Source organism: Camellia sinensis, chromosome 6 (assembly GCF_055761805.1).
Source record: "Camellia sinensis isolate YWXY chromosome 6, ASM5576180v1, whole genome shotgun sequence".
Lineage (NCBI taxonomy): Eukaryota > Viridiplantae > Streptophyta > Magnoliopsida > Ericales > Theaceae > Camellia > Camellia sinensis.
The window spans coordinates 12,354,021-12,378,087 of record NC_138966.1 but is presented as its reverse complement, the minus strand read 5'-3'; the positions used below and the strand labels follow the sequence as shown (position 1 = coordinate 12,378,087).

Below are 24,067 nucleotides of genomic sequence, written 5' to 3'. Positions count from 1 at the left end.
TCTGAGAATGATTGAATCTTAATGAATTATGAATTGGACATCAACCCCTCAACTGACCAGAAATCAAAAAATGATGACTCAATTAAAAATCAAATCAAAACAATCCAAATACACCTATTTACACTCACTGGAATGAAAGACACTTAAAACACTATTCGAAAGGACAAATCATTGAGGCATATGCAACTTCTGTAGTTTTTCTTATTCTGGGTGCATAAATCGGCCAGCCGGTAGATTCATTGGCCAGCCAACTGATTAATTATCTAACTAGCTGAAAAATTGACGGTCTGACTTATTTATGAATTGCCCAGTTGAATGAACTGATGAACTAGCTGAAAAATTGGCCGGCTGGTAAACAAGTGGACGAAAATAAAAAATGACTCAAACAAAGCAAAAGCAACACAAAAAAAAGTATTGACGCTTGTCAGAATGAAAGATACAAAACTTCAATGTGGGCGCAATCAGAAACACGACGGGCACGACGATCATGGGCGTGGTTTAGAACATCGCGAGCATGACGAATGCAGGCATGGTTTAGAATATCACGGGTGCGATATAGTGCCGGAGACAACTATTATGTTCCTTTTGGTGAGTGAGTTGACAATGGTGACTTCAAAAATATGGAAAAAAACACAGAAAACCTACCTCGACTATGCCCCCAGTTTGTTGTTTTGATTGTTGTTGTTGTTGTTGTTTTTTTTTTTTTTTTGGAGGGGGGTTTCTGCTAAAATCATTTTGACCAACATTAGAGTTAGATTACCATGCTTGTTCCACTTTTTATTTTGAAATCATGTAAGTCAAGTTTTGAGCATTGAAAGTTTTTCTTTTTTAGGTCCAAGAAATGGTCCGATTTTGGAAAAAATGAAATAATTTTCAAGGAAATTAGTATACTTCACTAAAAGTCCTCAAAAACTATTTTCACAAATAGCCACTACCCGACCAACATGGTATCAACCCTTGAGATGAACAAACTCAAATTAGATAACCCGAATAGGATCTGTCTTGCAACTGGATTTTTTATGAAGAAGAAATAGGACAACCGAATTGAACAGAGATCACCCAATTGAACATGGGCAAGACAACCAAATCCAGTAAACATATACCAATCAAACATGGACGGGATGAGTGAATTGAAAATGGTTGGGGTCGAACTTCAAGATGAAGCTGCCTATGTATCCCAAAGATAGGAATCATGCCTTACGTAGTTCCAGGGGGTAAGGCTCACTCAGGTATTAATACTCTCCTTTTGTGCTATAACTTTTGCCGGCCCCTTCCGGGTTTTCGACGTTGCGAGTTTTTTTTTTTCAATTTTTAATTTTTCTTTTCTTTTCATGTTTTATTTTTTTCATTTTCTACTTTTTTGTTTTTATGCTCTAACTTTTACCTAGGTTGCCCTTCTGGATTTTCAGCCCTGCAAGCCTCTCAAGAATAGTATTTTTGTAGCTTGTCCATGTTGATTGATTGTGAGAATTCTAAGCCATCCAAATCCATGAGAATGGCTATTATTTTTGACCAAAGAGAGTTGACGATGTAGGGACCCGTCTAATTGGGTCTAAATTTGCCCTTAGGGTTATGGATAGGAGTTCGATTGTCTTTCAGCAATAAATCTTTTTCTCTCAAATTCTGGGATTTGATTTTCTTGCTGGTTTCCATTGGCTTGTGAAACTATCCAGTTTGACTCTTTGATCACATTTGAATTTTTTGCCCCTAGTTCAAGGGTTGCTTCTAATCTGGCTGTTTCCAATCCGGCTATGTAAGCTTTACACTTTGGTTGATCATTGAACATTCTAACTCAAGGTTTAAAAGTTGGAGAGGGTGGGTCTCAAAGTTGAGAGTGATCCTATGTTGTACAATCTCAAGATCAATTCTGGACATGTCTTTGTAGGACCACACAAAAATATTTTTTTTAACTCTTTTAATAAAGAGAGTAGTTGCTTGTGCTCTTCTGAAGACAATGTAGAACTAATCTAGACTGAGCCAAGATCGTTCTCAATACCCACATTAACTGAAATGATCTTATCTATTAAGGGATAAGCACACCTCCCTTCCTATCAATTTATCAAATTCTTTTCAAATCCCAAGGAATTCCTTTATCTTCGTTTTTATTAAAGTTTTGGAAAACGTTTTGAAACTTTTGGTCAATACAATGATTTAAAGGCACAAAGAAGTAGGTGAAAATTACTACATTTTCATTAAGAACTTCTAGCTCAATGGCTGAAAAAAACTCTAAAAGAAGAATGAAAAGACAGACACAGAAAGGACAGTGATGTCTGGGTTTGCACCACCAAAAATCACTAGATTTAGACTCACGAGACTGACTCGAGCCTAATCCCAACTCCACAAATTTGGTGGAATCAAACTTAGACTCAATACTTAATTTAGAACTCAGAATAAAACCATTCTCAATTTGTTAGTTAAAGTGCTAGCCATCCATCGCATTCAGAATAAAGCTTGTGCAATCAACAGGTGGTCACTCCCCAATCACAGAAATGGTTAGATATCCCACAAATTTTATTTATTTACACTGGTAGACTTTGTGGGATATCAGACTTTTTTGAAGCTATGGTACTATAATAACTTAGCAAAAACAAAACAGAACTTCCAATCAAAATTTCGACAGCACTTCGACTCAATGCGCATAACTGATCAATGTATGCCCCACCGAAAAAACTAAACCCCACAAACTGACATGCATGATCTATTCATCTAAATTTAAGAACCCCTATATAGATTTCCATTCATTGCACATAGCAGGAAAGAGAACAAACACCCCTATAGAGGGTAGGGTTATCTTGTCCTAGCTTTGAAATGATCTAGAGTTTCACTATTCAAACAAATGGTATCATACATTCTAGTACCGGGTAGCATCCTGCCCTGGTTTTGGAAGTTGCTAGAGCTTGCTATATGCACTAGGTTAGTCTGGTCGAAAGGGATACCTTAGCAGGATACCGATATACCTATCCAATCCGGTGGATCAAGTTATACGTGGTGATCCTTATTCCAAGGCTTATGTTTCCACCATATTAGAGCCCACATCCGTTTATCCGCCTAAACCTGAATAGTCGTCCAAGATAACAGGTGATGAACATGGGATTTAAGTGCACGATGCATACAATGCAATGAACATATAATTGAAAATAAAAACAATATCTTGGAGTTTGAGTCAAGGTTTCTTATAATATCTCCAGCAGAGTCGCCAGTAACTGTAACACGCCCGGGAGGGTACTCATGCACGTTAACAGATCGGACCCTCAGTCTCTTGGATCTAGTCTTACAAGTGCAATGTGAAACATAGATGAGAGTCCAAATTTGGTACCTTTTAGAAAATCCATTTTATTGCAAAAATATTTGCCAAAAATGGACTGCGTAATTAGATCTCAGAGTCGCCACCTAACAATTATTTTGAGCAAATTAGGAAACTTGTGACTCATGCCAAGGCCACTATTTGTCGTAACAAAGGATACTTGGCTTAGAACCTTAGGTATAAGGGGGGAAGGTCATTAATTGAGCACCCCACTCACCCGATCAAAAGATCGACGTTCACTAAACATGATATGATTTTTATTAGCTTTATGTGTTCATATTCTAATTATTTAGTAAATCCTAAAATTACTATGTGAAACAAAACAACTATAGACTTTGTAATTTGCAGCAATTTGATTTCATTGTTTTGAAAGTGATTTTAAATAATGTAATCATGAAAATCAATTTTATTCCAAATTAAATAACCCAACCTTCATCCACTGGTATGCAAAGAGTTATATCAAATAAGCGCATAACCACGTGGTAGGATGTAAACATAGTAGAAAAACACATATAGACGAGATGCTAAAGCACAAAAACTTACATATTTACCGACGGCCGCAAAAACGTACAAAACAAAGTTAGTAAAAATATGCATGCTTCTATATACAAGATCTTAATACAATTCACTCATGAAATGCAACTACAGATCCGACTTCTAGTATATGACATGTGAATCAACTCAAAACATGAGGTAGCGCACAAAATCACATAATTAATTATTAAACCCATAGACGCAAATTAGTCGGATCTTAAGGTATACGAGAAATATGCAAGTGGCTCAACTAACCACTTCCAGTTAGCCCATAACGGGGTTTATAATATGAAATCAAAGCAAGAAAAGTAATACAAAAAAAAAAATTAAAGAAAATGCAAGAAAACTAAAACTGTGCACAATTTACCTTCCAAAAAAAGGATTTGATTTCTAAATTTCCTCTTGATTACCCTCAAGCTTATGGAAGTGTGTTCTCAATTCTCAATTTGAAATCTCGAAATTCTAGTTAGAATAGTGTTTTTGGGTGGGGTATAATAGTGTTTGTGAGGGGAGTTGTTCCAACTCTCTGTTTTTCTCTCATATTCAAGAACACTTACTCTCTTTTGGATTGTGGCTCATGAATTAGGCTATACCGAAATTTATGAGATGGTTTTGGTGTATTGAAAGATGAAATTTCGGTGTATATTTGAAAGATTGAAAGTTTTGGTTCAAAGCTTTCTTTTCTCTCTAACTCTTTCTTTTTCCTTTCAATTCAATTCTCTTATTCTTCTTTATACAATCTGAACCTCTCTATCTCTATAAGTAATCAGAGAGGATAGCTAAGTCAAAGAGGTGGGAAACAAGGTTGATGGGTGGTTGAACGGAATTCAACCTCATGGAAGAGGACAAACCTCCTTTTAACAATGGAGGCCAAAGAGAGATAATGGAGGGTAAGAGAGGGTGTATCTCGTGTAGGTATGTACCAAAAAATATCTGAAATGGAATGACCTACATGCTTTGATCAAGAATTTTGCCGAAACTACCTTGCTTCTGGGCAAAGTAGTTGGCTAACCACTTTCTTGGCTGGCCAGCTAAAACATGAACTACCGGCCACAAAACTTGCATGCCGACTACTTTTCCTGCCAGCCGGCCAGCCATTTTTCAGCCAGCCAGCCTGATTGTTTTGCACGAAACAGGATTTTTCGACCGAATTCTCGTCCTTTCCTCATATTTCTACACTATTCTTTGCTTAATTTCCTCAAAAAAAGTTTCAATTTGAAATTTCAAAATGAGCCTCGGAACACTACAGAAATATTCAGAACAAAGTAAGGAAAGAATGTTTCAAAAGAGAGATTTAAACGGGATTTAAGCATTTGGCCAAAACAAGCTTAGGTTTGGAAGTGAAGCACAAATTCCATCTTTCTTTCTGAGAATTATGCGAGAAACACATTCTTATTTTCATTATTGGGCAATCAAAAGGAAGCACCCAAGTCTTAGGGCCGGTCAAAATGGGGTGTCTACAACTGCCCACTAAGTTTAATGATACATTGCAAGGGGGTGATGAGGTAAATCGCGCAATAGCGAGTGCGATTTACAATGACGTCCCTAAAAGGGAAATAGTAGGGCAACTAAGCAAAGAGATTGGCAAACAAACAATAGCACCTTGGTCAGACAACATGGTGGAAGAAATAATTGAAATACCAAATCACAAGACATCTTTAGACCCATCTATCTGCTGAAAGTTATTCGAGGGAGAGATGTGGAAGCTTTTTGTGGATGGAGCTTCTAATAGGCATGAAGCTGGACTACGAATTGTGCTTATCTTGCTAGATGGCCTAACTATTGAACATGCGATCAAACTTGGGTTCCCAACGTCCAATAATGAAGCAGAGTATGAAGTGCTCTTAGTGATCTGAAATCTACGTTTCGAATAAAGGTTACCGAGCTAATGGTTTACAACGACTCCTAATTGATGGTTAACCAAATATCTGGCGAGTTTAAAGCGAAAGACAAAAAGATGGCCAAGTATTAGGAGCTAGTTAGAACTAAGAGTTTGAAGTTCTTAGGATAAAATAAATCGGCCAAGATGAAAATAGCAAGGTGGATGAGTTCGCTGATTTTGCATCAATGTCAGACACTTCCATCATTGCTAATTCACTCTCTTCCAAGCCCAATCATTGAAGAACCTAAAGCAGCGGAGGTACTGTGCGTTGAGCTAGGACCCTTTTGAATGGACTCCATCATCACCTTCTTGAAACACAGGATTTTTCCAGATGAAAAGAATGAAGCGAACAAAACTCAAGCAAAGTCACAACGGTTTTAGCTTTTCCCATCCCTGGCATTGTATAAAAAGTGTTTCACAGGGTCATACTTGAAGTGTGTCCACGCTAGCAAGGTTGAGATCTTTCTATTTGAAATTCATGAAGGAATATGTGAAAGTCATCAAGGAGGGAGGTCACTAGCTTACCGAGCTATTATGCAAGGATATTGGTGGCCATACATGTAGGTAGACGTAGAGAAGTATGTCAAGAAATGCGAAAAGTGCTAGAAATTCACACATCAAATCCACCAACTAGCTAGAGAACTTTTACCTTCGATTAGTCCTTAGCCTTTCGCGATGTGGGGTTTAGACATAGTGGGACCACTCCCAACCATGCTGGGAAACAAAAAGTTCTTCTTTGCAGTGACAGATTACTTCACTAAGTGAGTTGAAGTAGAAGCACTGGCATCCATCAAAGAGAAAGATGTGAAGAAATTTTTCTGAAAAAACATCATTACTAGGTTTAGAATTCCTAATGCTTTGATATCAGACAATGGCACTCAGTTTGATGGGAGGATCTTCAGGGGTTTTTGTGAAGAGCACAAGATAGAGTTCTACAACTCTACACTGGGCTAATGGTCAGACTGAAGCTTCGAACAAGGTTATCTTGGACGGCTTGAAGAAACGGTTGGACAAATCAAAGGGAAAGTAGGTTAAGGAACTACCCCACGTTTTATGAGCTTAACAAACAATCCCAAGACGATCAACTGGGGAAACGCCATTTGCCCTGGCTTATGGCATGGAAGCGGTTACCCTTTTACAAGTTGGCCTTCCTACTATTAGAAGTGAGAACTTTGATCCAGATCTAAATAGAGAAGCAATAACCTTGGAACTCGATCTTGTAGATAAAAGAAGAGAGAGAGCTCTGATCCACATAACGTTATATCAGCAAGAGTTATCTAGGAAGTATAACAAAATCATGCACCCAAGACAGCTTAAGATAGAAGATTGGGTTTTATGCAAGGCCATGGGCAACACCGTCGTGTGTAACGATGGCAAGTTGGGACCTAATTGGGAAGGACCTTACAAAATTGTGGGGTTGGCAGGAAAGAGGCGTACAACTTAGAAGACGTGGATAACTAAACTGTGCCAAGACCGTTTCAATCTAAAGTTGTTTTATTTTTTGCTTTTTAACACTTGTAATTTTCTTCTTTTAGTTCAACATTAATAAAAAGAAGTAGACCATTTCCTTTACAAACATTGCTTTGTTGTAGTTTTATTATGAGATTATAATAGACTTCCCTAAGTAGGCTAACTGAGCAACGTTAGAACGGCCCAGGGGCAACTACTTCGGTCTGAACTTGGGAAAATCTTTGCCCAGCTAGTTAGCCCAGCAAGTAGATTGGCAAGATTATCCAATTTTGGAAAAATCTTTGTCCGGCTGGGTAGCCCAATAAAGTAGGTTGGGTGGATTGTCCAACTTTGGAAAAATATTTGCCCGACTAGTTAGCTTGCAAAATAGGTTCAAAGGATTGTCAAACATTGGGAAAATCTTTGCCCAACTAGTGAGCTCGGCAAAGTAGGTTGGCAGGTTTGTCCAACTTAGAAAAATCCTTACCCAGCTGGTCAACTCGACAAAATAGGTTGGCAAGATTGTCTAATTTTGGAAAATCTTTGCTCGGTTGGTTGGCTCCTCAAAGTCTGTTGGCAGGGTTGTCTAACTTTGAAAAATCTTTATCTGGCTAGTTAGCTCAACAAAGTAGATTGGAAGGATCCAACTTTTGGAAATCTACCACCGAGTTGGTTAGCTTAGCTAAGTAGGCATTTAGGTCTAAATGGAACATAACGATAAACACGGCAAGCAAAAAGTCATAAAAATGCTCATTATGTTAGGAAACCATTACAAAAGAAGGTAACTAGCCTGGTTACATTGCAAAAACAAAGAACAAACGAAAACAAAAAAGAAATAAAAGAAAAAATAATTGTGCGATTAGATGTTCAGGGTTTCTTGTCCGGCTAAGGCATCTGCGCTTCCAAAGTTCTCTCGGTACCAACATTATCCCTAATTGGCAAATTGGTGTTGGCCTCATCAGCAGCAGATTGAGTTTGACCAACTTTTAGGAGCCAAGCAGTCGCATTACCACCTTGCTCCACCGGGCTATCTCATTCTTCCTTCTCAAGCATTTTTTGTTCCATGACATTGACATACACCGTTATGTAGTCTGGAATAAAGTGAGGAGGGGGGTTCATGAAGACCTCAAAGTTCGCAGCTTAACCTAGCTTCTCGGCCATTGCTTTCTAGCCACACTTAAAGAAGATGTCTTTGGCGGCCTCACACTAGCAAGCGTAGGCCTTTTTACTATTCGAGTAGCCACGATCCTCAGCTCCCTCAATCTGTTTTTCAAACACCGTAACTTGAGCCTCATAAGTGTCTTTGAGCTTCTTCAGTTAGTGCAAGTATAAATTTTTCTTGTCCGCTAAGGCTTTTTGCTTGCTTTCATCAGTTGTGCGAATTTTCTTGGCCAGTTGGTCTCGCTCGATGCTGAGGTCAGCTAGATACGTCTTTAGATTTTCAGCTCGGTCTTTTTTCCATTGATGTCAGCGATGGCGCCTTCAAGTTCTTCCTAAAGTCCAGTACGCATTGGCATGCAATGTGACTTTTTTACACGGCCTACAAAACATGATGGATGTTAGAAAACTGTGCAAACAATTGAATACGAAAAGAAAGAGGGACTAAGGACTTATCATGACCATGGACTTGGTGGCCGACTTGATGGCTTTCAAGTCAGTTAGTTGCTCGTGCCTTTCCATGACAACAAGCAAGCACAACCCCTTAGCCAAATTGAAGGCCAGTTGGTTGTCCTTATCAACGTAAATGGAGTTAGCCGCAGTCACAGCTCGGCCCTTGTAGATTAGCGTTGGTGCCCACACCAAAAGGGTAAGGGGGTAAGCCTGCTCGGTTTCATCTCTCTTGAGCTACACATCAAAGTTAAATTGCTCGGTGCCCTGTAGCTCTGTGTCTTCTTCATTCAGTAGATGTTGCTTAGTGGATATGGTTCAACCCCTCTTGCTAGGCTAAGATGATGCAGCATTGGCCATTGGGAGGGCAACGAAAATCGCCCTCCTTTCCTTAGTTAGTTGCTATTCAACCTATACGTTCATAGGCGGAGAAAAAGTTTGTCTAGTAGTAAGAGACCTAAGTGCTCTCCTCTTGGCCATTTCTTCTTCTTTGGTTAGGGGGATTAGGTTGATTTAAGGCAAAGAAGGATCAGGTTCTTGCGATGGCTCTAGAAGGAAATCTGTGACCTTACTTTTTCGTTTACCGATGTATCGTTAGGTTGGTTCGAAGTTTAGCAAGTCAGTCCAATCTCTGTTTTTATATCTCAACATAGTGCCGAGAACATCTTGGTTTGGATAGGCATAAGTTTCCTTTAGCAAGTTTAAATTTACTAAAAAAGAAGCAAGTGTTAGCTTGGTGAAAGATGAACAAGTGCTTAGCAAAAGAAAAGAACACCGTGCTACTCTTACTAACTGATCACTTTTTGTGGTTTATGTACCAGTCCGGTATTAGGGCCTCAACGTTATAGTTGCCAAAGATCCATAAGAAGACTTCATCATACATGTTTTTGTCAGGTGTCCTCTTGACGATCTTTTCACTGCCTTTTTTTTATTTTTAAACAATAACACCAGTCATCGTCTATTTGGCCAAGGGAATATTGATGAAATATCTTGGCTAAGCCTAAGTTGAGTTTTAGTCGGCAGTTCATCTCAGTTAGAACATTTATAATCTGATAATTGTTTATGGAGAGTTTAGTTAGGCAAAGTCTGGTTCTCCTAAGGAATTCGCACATTAGAGGTTGGACTGGGAAACACAGTTCTCCCTCGACTATAAATATTGTGGTGAAGGGGCAAAACCCTATTCGGTCCTAAGGCAGTATATCCTTTTTGGCCAGTTCAAAGTGTACGTCATTTGGGATATTGTAGTCTTTGCAGAATTTGACGATGGCACCAGGAGAGCTCACCATGAAGCGATACTTGCCCGTGAGATTTAGTTTTAAGTTAATAAATTATAAGGGTTTGTTTGGCTTCTCAGCTCGACCTCAATTTGGAGTATGCTTGCTCAGCCGGTAGGCGTCACCAGGGGACAATTTTGAAGGTGTGTTTAACTAGTCCTAGTATAAGTCTACACGGTCAAAAATGAATTGTTTTATGCTTAAGTGTTGATTGAGCTAAAACAATAGTGTAATTTGACTCAGTAAGTATAGAGTGTACTGAAGCCCTAAGTGGGTTGCTCGGTTAAAATGAGCGCACAAGTATTATTTTTCACTCAGTCATTAAGTTAGGTGTATCGAGCTGTGATAGGTCAGTCTTATAAGCAAGCAAGGTTTTAGCTCAGTTGAAGTTTTGAGCAAGGATTTAGCTTGGTTCAAGGTTTGACCAAGCACTACAACAAAAATGGGTTTTTACAGCTTCACATCAATGACATACAGTAAATGCAAGCTGTCACGACCCATACCCATCCTTATAGGTTTAGCGCCGTAACCAACCAGTAATCGTGGGATTACCGAAGGCCTCTGAATAGATTAAGCAAAAGTAAAGGGGTTAGCTGAAGCAATTACAAACATACAGTGTCCATAGAGCTGTGCAGACATATATGAAACAGAAAATTTAAAACTTTATACACATATAAGTGACGTCATATTTACGTTAGTCTTACGTCACCAAATCCCACATATACATAACATACAAAAACTTGTTCAGGCAAAACATAAGAAATACAAAAGTCTCCAACATTTATCACAAACACTTGACCATTTCAAAATGGGAACCTTCTCAGGAAGCACAGTGGTTGGTTGACAGAACAGATCTAACGCAATCATCTCAAGGCCTGGTCATGTGCCTGATCACCTACATAATAATAATAATACAATGAGTTGGTGCCTGGTGAATAATAACATAGTAAATGGTTTAGTGAATGATGTCCAAGACAAATTCAGAAGTTAGAAACAGAATCTTATACATATTCAGATTCAGAGTTCACAGATAATCATACGTGGTATATCCATTAGCGCTAATAGACAGATAACTCATGATTACATGAGACGGTCATAAAGACCCATATACAAAGCAGATATAGGTAGATAATGGTTATGCTTTACCAGTTCCATAATGGAACCTGTGGTACCAGGTAACAGACAGATATCACATGATGCTAAGAATGCTATGATACATTTCAGAAAACTGGACAATCATTCATTTATACAGAATAACATTTTAGAAAACTAGTCACATCATTTAAGTTAGAAAATACTTATAATCAAACATAGCTTTGCAGAGTTATTACTCACATATAGCTTCAGTAGCAAAACAAACAGAGCAGATAGATCAAACGAATTACGGAGCGTGACCTACACAAACACATAATGGATAGACATTGAAACACAGGCTCAGAAAATACATAACTTATTTCTTTTCTATCTTGGTGTGTTTCTAATCCTTACCCTCATTATTATGTCTTAATTAGGGCTTAGGAATGCCTAAGAGGCAAAGGGGATGCGAAAAGATAATTTAAAACACTCAGTAAAATTTGCTGAAAACAGGGCCTTCGTTCGAGGGCAACTTTGGTCACTCGACTGATCTATAAAACTCTGCAAAACTTCTAGGAGCTCTTATTTTACGCTCGAGTGCAACTTTCTATGCTCGAGCAGAGGATCAAAAATAAGGGTGGTCACTCGAGTTCAGATTCTATCGCTCGAGCCAAGACCTATGTCTACAAAAGTACTGGGAGTTCGAATTTTATGCTCGAGCCAACTCTTGGTTGCTCGAGCCAAGGTGCAAAACAAAGAGTGGTCGCTCGAGTGCAGCTTTGGTCGCTCGAGCGAATATGTAGAATCTAGAATTTCCATATTTGCTCTCCAAGGTCGAAACTCAAATTCAAAGCTATAAAACACTCCCTTTTGGGCCAAAACTTGAGAAAACATGTCTAAACTGATATAACACCATGAATTAAAAATCATTTCGCAAAATCAAAGCCCAAAATCAAGTGAATTGTTCAAAAACAAAATTTAGAACTTTGTTTAAATTACATGTATGAATTGACATGAACTCAAACCTTCCAAAATATGATCACGTGAGATGTTTAGCACAAAACCAAGTTGAATTCTTAAAACATAGCAGAAATAAGAACTTGCATGTGAGAATCCTCGAAGCGAAGCTCAAATTGTGATGAAAATGGACTTGAAATGGACATGCATGCATGATATGACTCAAATTCTTCAATTCTAGCTTGATTCTTATACTTGATCACAAAGTCTCGTTAGATTCTCTTCATTAATGACTTAGATACAAAGATTAGGAGTCAAATACTCACCTAAGGTCTCTAATTGAGTTTTAACCAACCAATTCTTAAGCTCCTACGAGCTAAACCTTCAATTCTCTACAATTCCAAGCTTGAGTTCATCCTTCCTAAGCTTATCTCTCTCTCTCTCTCTCTCTCTCTCTCTCTCTCTCTCTCTCATGTTTATGAGTTCAAGAAGAGGATGAAATGCTAGTGTCTAACATATTCTAATGTCACTTGTGCCTTATATAGGCTTAATTAGGTTGCCTTAATTAATTTGGAGTTAAGGGTAGTTAATTAGGATTATTTTATTCTAATTAATGGGGTCCGAATCGAATTTCAATTAAACCTAGCATAAAACTCTAAAAATTCTAAATGACACATAAACAAAGTCAATTTCATGTTTGGACGCCAATAAGGCTTTCAATTTGCATACCAAAATAGAAATTCAGATAGATCTTCCTACGACAAACATATATAAACGCAAATAACATATATAACACACAATTAACACATGATTTCATCTTAATTACTTATTAAGCATCCTTAATTATGGATCATAAGCTAATTATAGGTCGGGGTTATTACAGTCTTCGCCCCTAAAGAGTTTGGTCCTCCAAACTCGAATTACCTTCATTTTGGAAGAATATCGGGTCCAGTGGGAACAAATCAGAGTATCTCTTCATCATATCCTCTTTGGTTTCCCAAGTTGCGTATATCCCTCTATGATTTTGCCAATCTGCTTTCACCAATGGAATTTCTTTGGTCCTCAGTCATTTGATTGGGCGATTCACAATTTGAATTGGCCCCTCTTCATACGTATAATCATCCTTCAGAAGTACATGTGTGGCTCAATAACATGATATAGATCTTGTAAATATTCCTGAAGCATCAAAACATGAAAAACATTATGAATGTTCTCCATAACCGGAGGTAAAGACACTTGGTTTCTCACAAGATTAATTTTCTCAATGATTTCATACGGCCCAATGTATCATGGTGCCAACTTTCCTTTAACCCTAAATCGAGGTTGCCTTTTCATTGGAGTCACTTTGATAAACACATGGTCACCGACTTCATATTCTCTATCCTTCTTTCGAACATCTGCATAACTCTTTTTCCGACTTTGAGTGGTTTCCAACCGTTATTGAATTAACTTGACTTTGTCGATTGTCTCTTGTACAAGTTACAGTCCCAAAAAAAGTCTATTGCCTACTTCGGCCTAACAAATTGGAGATCAGCACTTCCTACCGTACAGAGCTTCATAAGGAGCCATTCCAATACTTGAATGATAAATGTTCTTGTACACAAACTCAGCCAAAGGCGGGTTAGTTTCCCAATTTCTTGGGAAATCCAGCACACACATTCGTAACATGCCTTCCAACGTCTGAATAGTTCATTCTGATTGACCATCTGCATGTGGATGATATGCACTACTAACTCTTAGTTCAGTTCCCAAAGCTTGTTGTAGACTTTGCCAGAATCTTGAAGTAAACTTGGGATCTCTGTCAGACACGATAGATGCTGGGACTCCGTGTAGTCTCACAATCTTATTCACCTAAATGTTAGCCTACTACAACAAAAAGAATTTTTTTGCGACTTTTTTAGCAACCAAATTGAAATTGTATATTTTTGGTGACAATATACTTGTTGGTTGCTAAAAAATAAACTATTGGCGACCAATTGATATTGGTCGCCAAAAACGTTTGGGGCCAACTTAAATTTTTGCGCGGGAGTGCTAAAAATGTTTTCGCGACCAAATTAATATATAGAGACAAAAATTTTGGTCTCCAATTGTAACTTTTTGGCGACAGAATTAAAATAGTCACGGAAAGGTGAACGATATTTGTGGCAACCTAATGATTTTCGTCACCAAAAAATTAGGGGTTTAAACGACGTCTTTGTTTATTTGTTTGTTTGTTTGTTTGTTTTTTTTTTATCTTCAGTAGTTGACTGACCCTTTTAGGTGAATAAACAAGGATTGACCTAATATTCATCTCATTCTCTCACTCCACAACCTCAAGCGGCACAGCAGAAGACACATAGATGTATATCTTCTCTTCTTCTTTTTCATCTCTCTCTCATTCTCCTTGTCCCTCTCACTTTTACTCTCTCACATTGCCTCATCTTCCTCTTTTTCTTCTTTGTCTTCAATTTGATTCTCTTATTAGGCATGGCATAACACAACACAACACTAATATTGGGACTGATTTTGGGATTGATTTTTGGGACTGATTTTGGGATTGATTTTTGGGACTGATATTTTGATTTTGGGATGGATTTTGGGACTATTCTTGGGACTGATATTCTGATTTTGGGACTGATTTTGGGACTCATATTTTGATTTTGGTACTGATTTTGGGACTAATATGTGGTGAAGAGCTTCTCCAATAATAATTGTAATCACTTCATTGTTTGTAGCTGCTGTTGTTTTAATTAGTTCAAGAATTAATAAATATACATATGTAACATGTTTTGAGAAGTGTTCGGTTTTCTATACTAACCAAGTTGAAGCCTAGAGCTAAACATCCAGAGTACATTTTTTTTCTTCTATCTTTTAATTGGTTACACTTATTGATTGCATGAAATTTTATCACTTCCAGAAGAAAATAATTTGGTGTGGCAGTTCTACAAATTTAGATGAAGAAAAAAAAATGTGGCTGTGGTTCTGGTATGTGTTGTAGTTCTACATTTAGAAGAAGAAAAAATGTGGCTGCAGTTCTACACTTATTGAATTATTTTTTTCCTGCGCTGTGCTGCTGTTGTTTTGGGCTATTTTGGTGCTGTTTTTGGGCTGTTTTTGGTCTGTTTTTGCTACTGTTTCAAGGCTATTTTGCACTATGTTTTGGGACTATTTTGTGCTTGATTCTTCACCTGTTTAAGCACCATTTGCACTCCAAAAATATGGTTAAACACAAGGAGAATTTAAGGATTATAATGATTTATTTAAATATTAAGTTTTCAATTCTAATCCATATTTCAAAATAAATCAAAACATAATAAAAAACAATTATCAAAATCAATATGGCTAACAAACCTAACCCGGTGCATATAGGTCATCACTTTTAAGATTCTATAAAACAATATTTATTCTATTTTTGTTACTATTGTGATTGTGGCTTCTTTTGTGTTTGGATTAACTCCAGGGAATTGATACTTGCTTTTAGATGCTATTGAAAAGGAAACAAAATTGATCTATTACCTGAGGATAGTAGAATGAGTTATCAGTTATAACATTTTTTTTTCTTTTTTAAATGTTGCTGATCTAAAGTCTCCTACCCCTCTTGTACATGATTCTACACGTGAGAAATTCAACTCTTTGATTTCAAACTACTTGAGCAACACAAAAGTATACAGGTATCTGTTTAAGCAATTTGAAATGTCGCATTGAACTATTAGTATCTTTCCATGTGAACTCATTTGTTGGCTTTGGATTTCTAGGTGGTAAGGCTACTTGATTGATTTTGCTTGAAATGACTGAGAATCTTATTATCTTGTCTTCATAGTCGTCATTATAACCTCCTAGTTTGATGTGCGACCATGAACTTAAAAGAGTCAAATTTAGTGTATAAGTCTTGCTTATGAGAGAATGCCAATCTTGTAATTCTATTCTTTGTGATGCGACGATGGCATCGTGACAACACCCTTCATCTCTCTCTCTCTCTCTCTCTCTCTCTCTCTCTCTCTCTCTCAATTTTGCTTACATGAGTTTGCTTGGATTAAGTTATGTCAAACTATTGGATCGTGAATGATTTGATGTGTGGAGCTTTATTCATAATTCCATTTCACATCAGTTACTTTGTTGATAACTCCCATTTTTCTTAATAACTTGAGTTTACTTTGAGATATTTTGGGAGCTAATATTGTTTGAATACAATTCCATAGAACTTTTATATACAAACACAGTTTGTTATTTTTGCTTGTAGGTTTTGATTTGTATGATGCTATGCCATGCCATTGCTTTAATTGATACTTACTTTTTTGCTTCAATCGAAGTTTCCAATCTATGTTGTGTATCTGTCCTTTTGATAGTGAATTGTACATTTTTCAAAGCTATGATTTATTCTTTTTTGGCAAGAATACAATTATTGTCCAGATTATAAGTACAAGCATTTATTTAGATATGTACATCACATTTTGGTTTGATATATAGTAATATTATCGAATCATTTGTTTTTCACAATACCATGGCGAGTAAGTATGACAACAAGGTAGAAAAAAGAAAAGAAAAGAAAAAGACAAGACATGAGTATCCTTATATGTTATTTGATTTTCATTTCATGCCCATAACTCTCTATTAATTTCATGTATTGTGCTCTTTTAATTTAAACTTTGTAAATGTTATAGGTTATTGGCTAATGCAAAGAGATTAAAAAGCTGTAATCATTCGTTGGGGGCAATTACTATATCGAGTAAGTTTTGACTATTTGTTAGGGCATTTTTAATTTACTTAGAGAATTTTGGCACTTTTTTTTTATTAAATTTGTGGCTGTTAGAGGATTCACATTCATGATATGACAAACACTTAGATGACCCAAAGAACTATTTGACATATAAATAAGGTAAGACCAAATGCGCTAATTAGGGGTGACTGATGTGTTTGGTTTCAAAAATCTTAATTTCATATCTAACTCAACAAATAAATAAGTCAAATAGCTAAAATAGATGAATATGTTTTACAAGAATAACTAAACTAATATGTAACAATTTCAACACCATAATTTATATAGCAATTCTAATTTATATATCCATTTCATCACTTACTATATGATTCTTTTTCACCCTTTACTGTACATTGCATATTCTACTTAAATGTTAATTCTTGTTTATCACTTACTATTGTTAATACAACTTTGTTAATAATGTAAATTATTTTATGGTGTAATGCATGCAACAACTTTTATAATCCATGATTTAGAACTATCAAAGTAGGATACCTAGAAATCACTATTAGATAAAACTTTGGAGCAAAATATATGGAATCATAATCCTGTAAATCCCTAATTAATATTGCCATATCACATGGGTCATCATAGCAACTAAATAATTAAGTTAGTCTTACAAATAAATTACATATGCCTAATTAAGTTAAAGGTATATTTTAGTATATTTTGCATTGTGCATTCATAAATGGGATAGGACTACTTTAATGTACATAATAACAAAAGAATTTCACATAACTTTGGCTTTGTAGGTAGCCAAATATGGACAAGAGTTGGATGTTACTTAAGAATAGGATGAGTTCCCAATATCGAGATGGGTGAAGGCTTTTGTTCAATTTGCAATGACAAATGTAGGGCCAAATGATGAGATTCGTTGCCCATGTATGGACTGTTTGAATTGTGAACGACACACTAGTAAAATTATGCAGTATCATTTGGTCGTCAAAGGAATGTCCCATTCTTATAAGACTTGGGTGCATCACAGGAAATCTGTTCCCATGAATCAATCTCATGCATTGAATGATGACAACCACAATGACTTTGGAAGTGTTGGGGATAGAATGGAAGAGGAGACAGACGAAGACCAAGATGAAATCCTAAATTTGTTAGAATATGTTTATATGGGGACTATCATGAATGATGATGAAAATGAGGGGGATGAGAAGAATGATGACGATGATGATGTGGCTCATAATGTCGAAAAAGAGGATGTGCCCAACTTTAACAAATTGTTGAATGATGCTCAAAGAGAGTTATACCTTGGGTGTCATAAGTTTTCTCTTTTATCATTTGTTGTTAAGATACTTCATGTGAAGGTGTTGAACAAGTGGAGCAATAAGTCATTCAACATGCTGTGGGGGATATTAAAGGACCTTCTATCGGTGAGTGATCAAGTGATTCCATGAACCTTTTATGAAGCCAAAAAATTCTTACGTGACTTAGGCATAGGATATGTGTTGATTCATGCATGTATGTATGATCGTGCACTTTTCTAGAAGAAGAATACAAATTTAGAGAATTGTCCAATTTTTCAAGAGTCCAGATACAAGTTAAATGATGGAAAAGGTAAGAAAATCCCTCATAAGATCTTAAGATACTTCCCATTGATACCGAGGTTGCAGAGATTATATATGTCAAGAAAAATAGCTATAGATATGAGATGGCACAAAGAGAAACGAGTAGATGATGGGATATTGAGACACCAGGCTGATAGTGAGGCATGCAAGGATTTTGATAGGCAACATCCTTTGTTTTCCCAAGAGACTTGAAATGTAAGGTTAGGGTTGACCGCTGATGGTTTCAATCCTATCGGAAACATGAGCAACTCGTACAGTATGTGGCCTGTGATTGTTATGCCTTATAACTTGCATCCTTGGAAATGTATGAAACAATCATTAGTATATTTTCATTGGTTATCCCTAGACCATAAGCACCGGGGAGAGATATCGATGTTTACATGTGACCATTAATTGATGAGTTGAAGGAGTTGTGGGAAGATGGTGTGCTTACTTATGATGCCTCAACTGAATTAACTTTTCGAATGCATGCGACTGTTATGTGGACAATTAATGACATTCCTGCATATGGCAACTTGTCAGGATAAAGGACGAAAGGTTATTTCTCATGTCCCATATGTAACAAGAATTCATCCTCACAGTGGTTGAGAGATAAGATAGGGTACACAGGAGCTCGTCATTACCTGCCTGATGATTACCCTTGGCAGAGGAGTCGACTTTATAACGGTAAGACTGAGTTTGTGTCAAGACCTTTGGAGTTATCAGGGAAGCAAATCTTAGAACAATTGGACTCAGGGACATTCAAACCATTTGGAAAGCATCCAACCAATAAGAAAAGAAAAAGGGAAAATCCAGTGTTGAGCTGGACAAAAAAAAAAAAAGCAGCATCTTTCTTGTGTTACCATATTGGAAAACACTTAAACTACGACACAACCTCGATGTTATGCACATATAGAAGAATACATGTGATAGTTTTCTTAGAACATTACTGAGTATAGATGGAAAGAACAAAGACGTAGAAAAAGCACGGCTGGATTTGGAAGATATGAAAATAAGGAAGGAGTTGCACCTAAAAAGGCGTGCCGATGGGTCATTTGAAAAGCCCCCAGCATTATACACTTTGTCCTCAGATGAAAGGCATGGTTTCTGTAAGTTCTTGAAGTTAATTAAGTATCTTGATAGTTATGCAGCAAACATCTCAAGGTGTGTGACCATAAAGGGTGATAAGTTAACAGGCCTAAAAAGTCATGATTGTCATGCCCTTCTGCAGTAACTTCTTCCCATTGGAATGTGTGGATATCTTCACAATGATATTTGTGTCGCATTATTTGAGTTGGGAAATTTCTTCCAAGAGCTTTGCTTGAAGACATTGAAGGTGAAGGAATCGGAAAAATTAGAAGATCGCATAGTACACATACTATGCAAGTTGGAGAAAAATTTTCCACCAGCGTTTTTTTTGATGTGATGATCCATTTGGCGATTCATTTGCCACACGAAGCCATTCTTGGTGGGCCTATGCAATAACGATGGATGTATCCTATTGAAAGGTACTTACTAATTTCTTAATATACTAAAATACTTAAATTTTAGCACAACCTGCATATATATTTATAAAAATGTGATTGTGCATGTAATAAGATTGTTTTATTCTTTGTTTCATAGGCTACTTGGAACTTTAAAAGGATATGTTACAAATCGTCCAAAAGGTTCGATCGCAGAAGCTTATGTTGTCAAGGAGTGTCTCACATTTTTCTCAATGTATCTGGGTCGGATTAAAACTATATTTAATCGAAAGGAATGAAATGTTGATGTTGGTGTGCATGAGTTGGGGTTAGAGGTCTTCAAGAAAAATGTTTATCCTTTTGGGCTAGTTACAAGGGCTTCTAACGTGTCTTAAAAAGAATGTGAAATGACTCATTGGTTTATCTTGAACAATAGCCTCGAGTTGGACCATTATTTAGAGTACGTTCTTATTTTTATTTTTTTTATTTTTTTTTTGTTGTAGAATTATGTTTTTTAATATAATCCATTGCTTATCAATCATATGTTTGTAAGTAGGCAACACAATAATCTTTTAGAAAATCAAGGTGCATATGACATCACAAAGAGACAAAAAAAGGAATTCCCCAAGTGGTTCAAACAACATGTAAGATATAATCCTAAACTTTATTGAGCTACACTTATATGAATACTAACATAATGATTGAAATTGATGGCATTATGTCGATGAACCAATTACAAGGTCAAGGATTACCATAAACAACTAATGATTTATGGTCATTAGCAAATGGTCCTATTGTGATAGTTAATATGTATTCAGCTTGCATTTCCAATGGTGTGCGATTTCATAGTAAGGATCGTGACAAGAGTCATAAATGCCAAAATAGTGGGTTAGTTGTAGAAGGGGAGCATGAGGGACAAATAATTCACTTTTATGGGTACTTGAATAGAGTGTGGGAGATGCATTATATACTTGGACATCGAGTTGGAATGGTTCAACACTGGTAGCAATAGAACATTATGTACCAATAGACATTTCACAAGTATTCATGTTAGAAGTCGATGGTATAAAGATGATCCATTTGTCTTACCAAGTCATGTGAAACAAGTTTTTATATTGGTGATACAAAGTTATGTGGACATTGGAAAGTCGTAGAAAGACTACAACATCGAGGAATATGGGATATATCAGAACAAGATGGCATTGAACCTGATGATGTATTCCAACAGAATAAAACAACTGATGTTGTCAGAGTTAGCGTTGAAGGCCTCGTCGCAATCTCACTTCATAGGAATGACATTGATCCTCAAATTATCCCAAGTGAGGTGGTTTTACAATCAGTTAGTCGAACACACAACGATGGTGTTGATGATGAAGAGGATGAAGATGATTACTACGAGCATTGACTATTTGAGAAGATGACCTATATAATCATCTTGATTCTAATATAGATTTTGACATAGAACTCAAATTATTGTATCATTTTTATGTTTTTATGACATTGTTGTTTAAGTGCCTGTGAGAACCCGAATATAAAAATTAAGTAAATAATTAAATAATAATAATATTACAATCTCGAATATTTTGGTGGTGAATCCTAAAGTGCAAATTAAATATTTGGAGGGTCTTTCAATTAATTTTAAAACCTAAAATAAATTTATGGTGAAAGTATTTAATTTGGAGGCAAGATTTATTATAAAAAAATATATAGAGAGAGAGACAGGAGGGTGTGACTTGAACTCTAGACCACAAGGTTAATATATAAGACTCTTACCATTTGAGTTGCATATAACTTATATATATGTTTTGTATATTTATCTATTTATTTGACCTATGTGTGCCCACCACTAGCATAAAATAAAATAAACACAAACCCTACTCTATTATTTGTTCACCATATAGGGCAACAACACAGCAGCCACGGGAGAGGGTTTGAGAGAAGGAAAAAAAGAAGAAGATGTTGCAATCAAAGAACTTTTGGGTGTGTTGTGTTGTGTGTGATCATCAAAGGTTAGCCCTCCTAGGTTTTCTTCTTTTCTTTCTTTGTTCTTCATCCTTATTCTATCATTATTTTATTCATTCATGGAGAGTTTGTAGGTTTATGTATTTTGTATATATATGTATACACTGTTAAGAAGTCTGAGGAGCTAAATTTATGTGTAAAGAATGGGTGTAATTCTTAGTTCAAAAATTCTGCACAGAATTGCAAACTTTAAAAACCAAGAAACCATATCAAACGGATGAATTTTAATCTGAAACGTTTACAGTAGATCAATTACATATTGAACTGCATATCTGAATTTTTTCATAATTTTTGGGAGTCAAAATCCATATAAATTGAGGTATTCAAATCTGTCCAGGAAACCAATCCAAAACAGTAAATTCAGGAGTGTTGTTCTCTTTGGGTATAAATCCAAAAATTATCAAATTAGTGTTGTTAGAACCGGTTATGAGTCTAGTTTCATACGTTTTTGGCCTTGCATTGATTGCTCATGTACATTAAGAGAACCGTCAATTTCTTTAAAGTGCTGCAGAAAACAACCTGTTTGGATATAATAAATTGTACATAATTATTTTGATAAGCAAATCAAGTGAAACCAATTGGGTTTGAAACTTAGAATATATTAGATCATATGTGGAGGTTATTGGAATATTTCGAATAGCGTGGAGTGGGTTTTGTAATTTTCGAAGTTAGCGAATAGGTTGGGAAGGCTTGTTTGAAATTCTGTTTTATCTTAAAGTCACAATTAATTAAGTTTTGACTGGAACCCATGTCTTGGGTGATTTTAAACCTTGAAGAACATGAACTTAGGTAATATTTAAGAGTAACGGTGAGTTGGGTTGAGCCGTGTTACTGCGCTTTAGTTGAGGTTACTTAGTTCCTATTTTTTTAGTATTTTTAAATAAGTTGTGACGTGTAGTTTTTATACTTGGTTCAGGGCACTAGTTGGACTTTTACTCTCTATTTGAGGATTATATTATTTCGTTCTCAGTTGAGTAGTTTCATGCTATGTATTTTTATAAATGTTCCCCTACCCTGAACTATTGGAAAATTAAATTGTTGTTTCAAGACTAAACTGTTTTGATAAATTATTATATTATCAATTGAATCAAATTATTTCTGAAACATGTGTGAACCTGGCATATTGTAAACTATTTGTTTTGGTCTCATGTTTATAATGATGAACTACCATGTTTTGCGAAACTGATGTGTATTGATTATTGGGACCATGTGTGTATTTAGTCCAGGGAAATTATTCCACTATGTGTGGTGACTCTGGCCACCAGGGAACAGATTCGGGTTGGGCCGTGATGACTCTAGTGCTCAACGATTGTAAGGAAAAGACCTTTAAAAACAACTAGGCGACCTTCAATCGGATCGTCTTTGAGAAAAGGCCCAGGTGCCACCCTGAGGATGACTCTTAGTTCGGTATTGGATCCAACGGGGCTTATAGCCTTGAGAACTGTGTGGCATATTATTTGTTTTTCTTGGTACCCAGAAAATTATTGGTGTTCATGTTATAATCTGTTTTAAGTGAAAAATGTCGTTTATCATGTTCTTGCGAGACATGAGTATTTTAAGTGTTGAATTGTGGAACCTTCTTTTTTAAACAGATTGTATTTACCAAACTGTATGCCAATCTAGTTTCTGTGATATATATCTTATTTTGGAATTGAACCCTGTTTTCAAAACTGTATTTACTATCCATGTTGCTACTCACCGAGCTATCAGCTGACTTAGTTGTTTACCATTTCCAGGTGTTAGAAGGACTTAGAGTCGACTCATGGCGTAGCGGGGACTCAATTGCATGGACCTCTAGGGCATTTATTTAATTTGTTTTAGGTTTCTTTGTCGAGTTTTGTGCATACATTGTGGTTGGGTTTTATTTAGAATTATTTTATTTTGTGGGCGGTTTGTGTTCCATTTAGTATATATATATTTTTAGGAAGTTGGTTATGACTTGTTTTTCGCTTGTGGTATGTCACTGGATTGAGTGTTGATTTATTTATTTTTGGGCTATCATCAGATTATTCTTTATGGTTTTGGATTCATGTTTAGGCTTACGTGTGCCTTGGGCTAAGTCCCTATGGGCCACGGCCGGTCAGGCCTGGATTTGGGGTGTGACAATTGTGGTATCAGAGCTATAGATTTATCAAGTTACATACCTTGCATCTTATCATTTAGACGAGATCTGAGTCCCTATAGTCCTTAGTAGTGTTTGGTTAAGTTA

The 24,067-nt window shown here is 36.4% G+C and overlaps 1 long non-coding RNA gene across 1 annotated transcript; it reads left to right on the top strand.

The window, feature by feature from the left end:
- The first annotated feature begins 21,733 nt into the window (after nt 1-21,733).
- Nucleotides 21,734-23,793, top strand: LOC145792230 (uncharacterized). Its single transcript, XR_014331620.1, has 2 exons — nt 21,734-21,845; nt 23,595-23,793. It is a non-coding gene; the product is annotated as an uncharacterized LOC145792230 (long non-coding RNA).
- Nucleotides 23,794-24,067: the final 274 nt, after the last annotated feature.